Source organism: Corvus hawaiiensis, chromosome 12 (assembly GCF_020740725.1).
Source record: "Corvus hawaiiensis isolate bCorHaw1 chromosome 12, bCorHaw1.pri.cur, whole genome shotgun sequence".
NCBI lineage: Eukaryota > Metazoa > Chordata > Aves > Passeriformes > Corvidae > Corvus > Corvus hawaiiensis.
Window position 1 is genome coordinate 2,413,713 of NC_063224.1, and position 7,682 is coordinate 2,421,394.

The 7,682-nt window shown below is 52.3% G+C and overlaps 1 long non-coding RNA gene across 1 annotated transcript; it reads right to left on the minus strand.

The window, feature by feature from the left end:
• Window positions 1–4,978: 4,978 nt before the first annotated feature.
• LOC125332279 lies at window positions 4,979–6,133 on the minus strand. The gene is made up of 3 exons (XR_007206426.1): window positions 6,012–6,133; window positions 5,738–5,905; window positions 4,979–5,434 (listed from the first exon to the last, which is right to left on the minus strand). It is a non-coding gene; the product is annotated as an uncharacterized LOC125332279 (long non-coding RNA).
• Window positions 6,134–7,682: the final 1,549 nt, after the last annotated feature.

The following is a 7,682-nucleotide window of genomic DNA, read 5'->3' on the forward strand; positions in this document are numbered from 1 at the left end:
ATCGGGTGGTGATTGCTGAGCCAATTTAGTCATTACCAGATTAAAAAGTGGTGTCACCACACCCAGGAGGGTCATTGGTGGAGCTGAACCCACCCTTGGTTTAAATCCCTGCAGGTGGGTTAGGCCAGGTGTGGGAATGCAGGAGGAGCCCCTGGAGCAGGTACTGGCTGTCCTGGGCACAGCTTTTCCCCTTTTCTCCCTTCCCTGCCGGGTATTAATTACACCATGCAGCAGCTTTAGGAAAGCTGATCCAGCTCTGGGATGATTCCACCCATCCATTAAATCCAGGGTCAGCCTGGTGGCTGCTCCAGCACTGCTCCTTCAAGCCTGAGCACAGCGAGCAGCTCCCAGCCCCGCTGCCTCCCTCGGGAGGGATCAAAGGACGGCTGCTCGCCCGGCTCCGGGGGTTTTATTGCGTCTCTATTAAAGCTGTTAAAAATCTTTCCATTGTAGCAGTGTCTGGGAGTGATAAGTATTCATAACAGAGGGGATTCAAGATGGGTTTGGTTGTAAAAACACCTCTAAGCTGGCTGGATTTATGGCTGTTAAATCATCCCTCCTCTCATCTGTCACAGCCTTTTCAGATGTTCATCGCTGAACAACAGCGAAGTTGGGGCCATAATTTGTGCCGCTGAGTGCAGAGCAGGAGGAGGGGAGTCCTCTCCATCAGTAACTGCTTCACGATTTATGGAGACTTCTCTCAATCTTTTTTTTCCCCGAGTAGGAGAGGCTTTGCCTCACTTTCTGCTGTTGCCAGCTTGCTCAGCCAGCTGGAGCCAAGGAAGTCCAGGTGGATTTAGAGCCCTGCTGGAAGGTTTGACAGCAGCTTTCAGGGAATTTGGGGCTGGCCCTTGCCCGCAGCAGGATCTGCAATGCGGGGCTGCGCCTCTCGCTGTGCTCAGGCTCTGCTTTGGGGCTGGATCTTCCCATCCTCCCCTGGTTTGGGGATGAAACATGGGAAAATCCCACTGATGCAGCTGGTAAAGGATCCTAGAGTGGTTTGGTTTGGAAGGGAACTTAAAGATTTGCTGGCTCGCTGATATTGAGGTGTAAGTTTGGGCTGGGGGGTTCACCAGGCTCTGTGCAGCTCCAGGCTGCAAACCAGGGGCTCCCTGCCTGCTCTGGCAGCCCGGGAGGAAATTTCTGGAGATCTGGGATGATATTTAGAAAGACCTTCTCGCTCTCTGCACCCACCTGAAAGGAGGTTGGAGCCAGGCGGGGACAGTGTCTCCTCTCAAGGAACAAGGGGCAGGACAAGAGGAGATGCTGGAGCTGGGGAGGCCAGGCTGTGTTTTCCTGTTCCCTGGGATGATTCTGGGAGCCAACGCTGCTCTTCCCAAGAAAAGCTTTAGGATGTCTGGTTTGGAGCTGTGCTGATGTGAGGGGCAGGGCTCCCTTCTCCCCTCTGAATTGGGTTTCTTGTAGGGATGCTGCACAGCTGCTGCACCAGCAGGTCCCAGAGCTCCCATCAATTTAAAACCAATATTAGCCAGAGCCAGTCAGTGACGTCTCAAGGGGGTTTTGTGCTCAGCCATTGCCAGCCCCGGGTCAAACTCCTCTCTGTGCGTCGGTGCCACCTCCAGCCCCATGCTGGTGAGGGCAGACAGGCAAGAACCTGCCTTGAGCTTCTGTCCCAGCCCTCCCCTGCATCATCCCAGAGGGATCAGCCCCTCCTGCCTCCAAATCATGTCCTCCAAGCCCTGCTGGCCACAAGCTTTCATCCCCTGGGTGCCCCAGCGCTGGCCAGAGGGGAGCCGTCCCCACCTGCCACACGTGGTGTCCCAAAAGCTTTGAGGTGGATATATTTTTGTTGCAGTGTGTGTACATTTCCAGGAGGTTTTGGGTTTTTTCCTACCTACGTGAAAATAAAGTACGGATTCAAAGCTGAATTGTGGTGTTTGCTCCCACAGAGAGAAGGGTGGGAAGGGCATTCCATAATCCCATAGAGGTTGCAACAAGACACATTTCTGCCCCTGTGGCAGCTACTAACACATGAATAGCTACCAATACTAATAAATCTACTCTTTATTCTAAGAAATAATCATAGATTTGGGTTGCAATAGATGATTTTACTACTGGATCCTGAAAGATAATATTGTCAATAGAATTTAATCGATCCCAATAGTAGAATTTATTGATCATTGTACTAATAGCTAATAGCAATGCTGGAGATGCTGCTGCTTACAGCAGATGATAATAAACACTAATAAAATAAACGAATACTATTAATTAATAAGAAATATGAATAAAGCTAATAACCACCTCCTGTCACTCCCCTGAGAGGACAGAGGGCAAAAGATGGGTGACACCTCAGGCCACTGGGTGACCCTGAAGCCTTGGGCTCCCCTGGACTGGCCTGGCAGTGTTTGATCCATGACACCAAAGTGCCCCTTCTCATTTGGCTCATAATTATTAACCCTTGCGTTGTCATTTGACCCTTTGATCAATTCTCAGAGCCTCAAATGACCTCAAGTAACCCCAAATGACCTCAAGTAACCCCTATGACCTCAAGTAACCCCAATCAGGGCCTCAAATGACCTCAAGTAACCCCTATGACCTCAAGTAACCTCAATCAGGGCCTCAAATGACCTCAAGTAACCCCTATGAGGGCCTCAAATGACCTCAAGTAACCCCTGGATCAACTAAAAAAGACTCCAATGACCTCAAGTAACCCCTATGACCTCGAGTAACCCCTATGACCTCAAGTAACCCCAATCAGGGCCTCAAATGACCTCAAGTAACCCCTATGAGGGCTTCAAATGACCTCAAGTTACCCCTGGATCAACTAAAAGAGACTCCAATGACCCCAAGTAACCCCTATGACCTCGAGTAACCCCTATGACCTTGAGTAACCCCTATGAGGGCTTCAAATGACCTCAAGTAACCCCTGGATCAACTAAAAAAAGACTCCAATGACCTCAAGTAACCCCTATGACCTCGAGTAACCCCTATGACCTCGAGTAACCTCAATCAGGGCCTCAGATGACCTCAAGTAACCCCAAATGACCTCAAGTAACCCAGATCAGGGACTCCAATGACCTCACATAACCCCTGTGACCTCAGGAAAACAGCATGAAGAGTTCAGTGTATAAAATCGCATTCCTGTGCTGTTGCTGAGGGAGTTGTAACAATAATTCTGACATTAATTCACTTTCTAAGCTGCCAAAGGGAGGGCAGCTCCCTCCTTTCTCCAAACTCTGCATTGGCCACACCTGCATAGAAAGCCGAAGCAGTTCTTCCGTGATAAGAGACATCTTTTTACACATCAGAGTAATTTTTAATAATTTTATTATTAAATCTAATGGGGAGTTCCAGGGGATCTTTATTTTCTCTTCACTTGAGCAGATGCATCCCATGTTTCCATTTACAAATGGGATAAAAGCCACTGAGGAAGAAGTTGGCAGCCAACCAGGACCGAGTCCTCTGTGGGATTCTCACTTGGGTTCTGCGCTCCCAAAGGGGGATAACTCCTCTCTGTGCCATCCCTGTTACAGGCTGTGGCAGCACAAGGAATGAGCTAGAAAAAGAGTGCATGAGTAAAACACCTTGTCCAACGGGAATTCAGACTCGAATCTCCGGGATTCTTGGAGTAACACAAACCCTTCTGTTTGTGGGAGCAAACTCCACAACCGAGCTTCGAATCCATACTTTATTTTCACATAGATAAAAAAAACCTTGCAAGTATCGGAGGAAAAAATCCCTCCTGGAAATGTACACCCAGTGCAAGGAGTAACACTTAGCCCTGGCCACAGGCTGAGCTGTGCAGTGACAGTCTGCAGGCAGGGCTGAGGGAAGGGCATCCCCTGCTCCGACCTCCGGACCGAACCCCTGTGGGAACCCCAGGAGAACAAAACGTAGGGAACAAACCAAAACCCAGCCCTATGTGCCCCCTCTGCCCTTTTCCTGCCCAAAAAACCCCACAAGAGATCTCCAAGTGCAAACCCTACAAATGCTAGCAACAAAACACCGCCTTTTATCATATCTCTACTTCCAGGTCGGCTGCTGGAGCTCCTGGAGTTTCCCAGGCCGCCACGAAGAGCCCCCGTTTGTTTTAATAATGATGGTGCCAGGATGGGGTGAGCGGGGCGGTCCCCGATCCCAGGAGCTGTGTCACAAGTCCCTCCTGTCCCGGCGGAGTCACCAGAAAGCGATGTCTTTTCACGGGGCTAAAATTCCGAGCCAGACTGGGTTAGGTGATAAAAAGGGTGACCTTTTAAAGGATCCTTGTGGTGCACAACACGCTGGATGAAAATGTGTAGAGGATGCAGCCTGTAACGTATTTACAATTTTATATGTTTAGCAAATCGGTGGAACTGACAAGAATCCCCAGTTAGAGAGGTAGGTGATGAGGTAATTGCCCCTGGTACTACCCTTTCCTGAGTCCCTGAGCTCATTTGGGGTTAATTGAGCTCATTTGGAGTTACTTGAGGCTCTGAGAATCGATCAAAGGGTCAAATGACAACGCAAGGGTTAATAATTATGAGCCAAATGAGAAGGGGAACTTTGGTGTCATGGATCAAACACTGCCAGGCCAGTCCAGGGGAGCCCAAGGCTTCAGGGTCACCCAGTGGCCTGAGGTGTCACCCATCTTTTGCCCTCTGTCCTCTCAGGGGAGTGACAAGAGGTGGTTATTAGCTTTATTCATATTTCTTATTAATTAATAGTATTCGTTTATTTTATTAGTGTTTATTATCATCTGCTGTAAGCAGCAGCATCTCCAGCATTGCTATTAGCTATTAGTACAATGATCAATAAATTCTACTATTGGGATCGATTAAATTCTATTGACAATATTATCTTTTAGGATCCAGTAGTAAAATCACCTATTGCAACCTAAATCTATGATTATTTCTTAGAAAAACTAGTAGATTTATTAGTATTGGTCATTACTAGTGTATTATTAGCTGCCACAGGGGTAGAAATGTGTTCTAACCCAAACACCTCTCTAACACTCCCCCCTTCCACTCTTGTCTCCTCCAACCTGCACACCACTACAGCTAAGGTGCCTGGCACATCCCAAAACCCAAATTTCACCAGCCTCTCTGAGCAAGTTCAGGGTAAAAAACCCACATCCAAACCTTCCCACACATGTACAGGACAGATTACCTGAAAAAGCCTCAAGTCCTTCCACTAAGTAGGGATTAATGGGATCGTTCTTCCTAATATTGCTGTGGCTTCTCCGGAGTAGTGAAGCAAGCCCAGCTTTGCTGCCCAGGCAACACCTGCAAGGCTGAGGGAAGGGCCAGGTGAGTCAGGGAGGTGGCCCCTGCACGCCCAGCACGGTGACACACGGGTGGGCTCTGGCCGTGCTCCCCAGGGGCTGGAGCAGGGCTGGGAGAAGGCAGTGCAAGAGCAGGGAAGGTTTGAAGGAAGGAAGCACTCCGCAGGTTTCCTCTCCAGTTTCTCAGAGCGATGGATTTCTCACTCTTCAGTTCTGTCAAAACAGAGAGAGGGGGAGGGAAAACAAGCGGTTAGGGATGAACACAAACCAAATCCTCTGCTGCAGGTGTGGTAGTGACCCATACAATGTGCTGGGGGACAGCTGGGGCTCCCTCCCCAGGCTAGAGGTGAGCATCTCAATCTCAGGGGTCTCAGGGATCCCTGGGAACAGAAACCACCCCACACGTATTAGGAGGGACAGGAGGGATCCCTGCCAGCCCCGCAGAGCAGCTGCCCAGCCGTGCTGCCCTCCCGCCCTGTCACTCACTGTAGACGCTGAGCTCGGTGCTGTTCTCACCCAAGCCGTAGCTGCCAGCTCCCACCTGGCACACCTGGTGTCCTGCACTGTCACCGTGCTGATGGACAGGGCCTTGTCCCCACAGCCGCTCCCTGTAGTCCGTGTTGTCCTCCAGGACGCTGCTGGCCGTGCTGTGGTACAGCCTCACCTGCCTGTTGCTGTGTCCACCTGCAAGGTGAGGGGTGACGCTGGGCTGGGCAGCCTGGCAGGAAGCCCTGGGCTGGTTGCCACCCCAGCCCACCAGCCAGAGCTGCTCTCCCAGCCCAGCACTCACCTAGAACTGATCAATGTGGGTGTAGGAAGCATCTTCAGGGATGTAGAAGTTGCACTCGGTCCTGGCTGTGCCCCCGATCTCCACTTCCACCATGGCTGGCATGGGGATCTCCAGCTTGCTGGCTGCAGCTGTGGGACAGGATTTGCCATTAGGGGCAGGACGAATGGGGAAGAATGAGGAAGAATGGGCTGTCTGAGCACAGCCTGTCCCCATCCCCATCCCCCAAAAGCTGTGGGGCAGAGCCGTGCCCTGTGCCAGTGTCCCCTAGACACCGTGTCCCAGCCCAGCAGGAGTGACAGCCAGGACCTCACTGCCTTCAGCATCCACAGAGAGCCCACAGGCTCAGGCCAGAGATCCCGTTCCCAAAGAGGGGACAAGGTAGGTCGTGCCCCCACCAGGGGGGTGTCCCCTGGACAGTTGTGTCCCCAGGACACTGTTGGGAGGCAGCCTGTCCCTGACCACCACGGCACAGCCAGGACTCCCAGGACACTGCACAAGCTCTGACCCTGCTGCCCCAGCAGGAACCCAGCAGTCAAAACATCCATCTCTGCAGCATTCCCAAGGTGTCCCCTCGCTGCTGCTCTGCTCCCTGCCCAGCTCTGCCCAGCCACAGCACCCCTGTGAGCAGAGCTTGCCCATCCCTGCACCGCACCTTCCTCCCAGCCCAGCCGCCCGCAGCAGTAATGGAGCTGCTGGTGCTGCTCCGGAGCAGGATGGGAAAGGTAATGGCTATTGATCCAGAGCAGGCAACAGAGCAGCTTCCTAAGGGATTGGAAGCAGAGCAGCCCCAGCCGGGCAGAGCAGAGACAAGGGTGGCATCACAGCAAGGCTTGGAGTGCCAGCACCACCATCTCTGCTAAAGCAAGGGGGGGTCTGCACGCCCTGGGCTGGCACACGGCCCTGCAGAGGGGACAACAGTCTGTCCCCAAGCAACAGAGCCAGCCCAGGCTGGGGACAAGAAGGAGGAAGTGGTTGCATCAACATCTGCCTTGATAGCGCCCGTTCAGTAACAGCCACCACCAAGGTGACTTCAAAGGGCAGCGCCGTGCCCACAGAATGCTCTGTTTGGAGTGGGTATGTGGTGGCACATGGCCAAAAAGCAGCCAGAAGCCCTTGTGCCACAGCAAAGGCCCTGACATGCAGGACCAGCCATCTCAGAGCACCCCAACACAGAGGTTTTGGCCCTCACCCCTCCCCTCAGCACGTTACAGTTGGCACTAAGCAAAGAGAGATGAGCAAACACAGCACAGCAAAGAAGGTGCTGGAAAAACAGGTGAAAGTCCCAGAGATCAGCACACACCCTCCAGCCCGGCCTCAGACACTTCCAGGGATCCAGGGGCAGCTGCAGCTTCTCTGTGGGGCCTCCCCACCCTCACAGGGAAGAGTTTCTCCCTAATATCCCATCTCACCCTGCCCTCTGACAATGTGAAACCATTCCCTCTTGTCCTGTCCCTCTGTGCCCTTTTCCAAAGCCCCTCAAAGAGCTGGGATCCAGGCAGGTGGGAGGTAGGAAGGTCACCTCATCTTGCAGCTGCAGCAGAAAACCTCACCAGCACTTTGCAAGGCAGCAGCTCCCGCTCTCCCTTCCCATCGCCACGCTCAGAACATGGAACAGCTTTTGGAGGTGAAGCCTCCAGCTTTCTCCAGGTGCTGCCAGATACTCACTGAGTA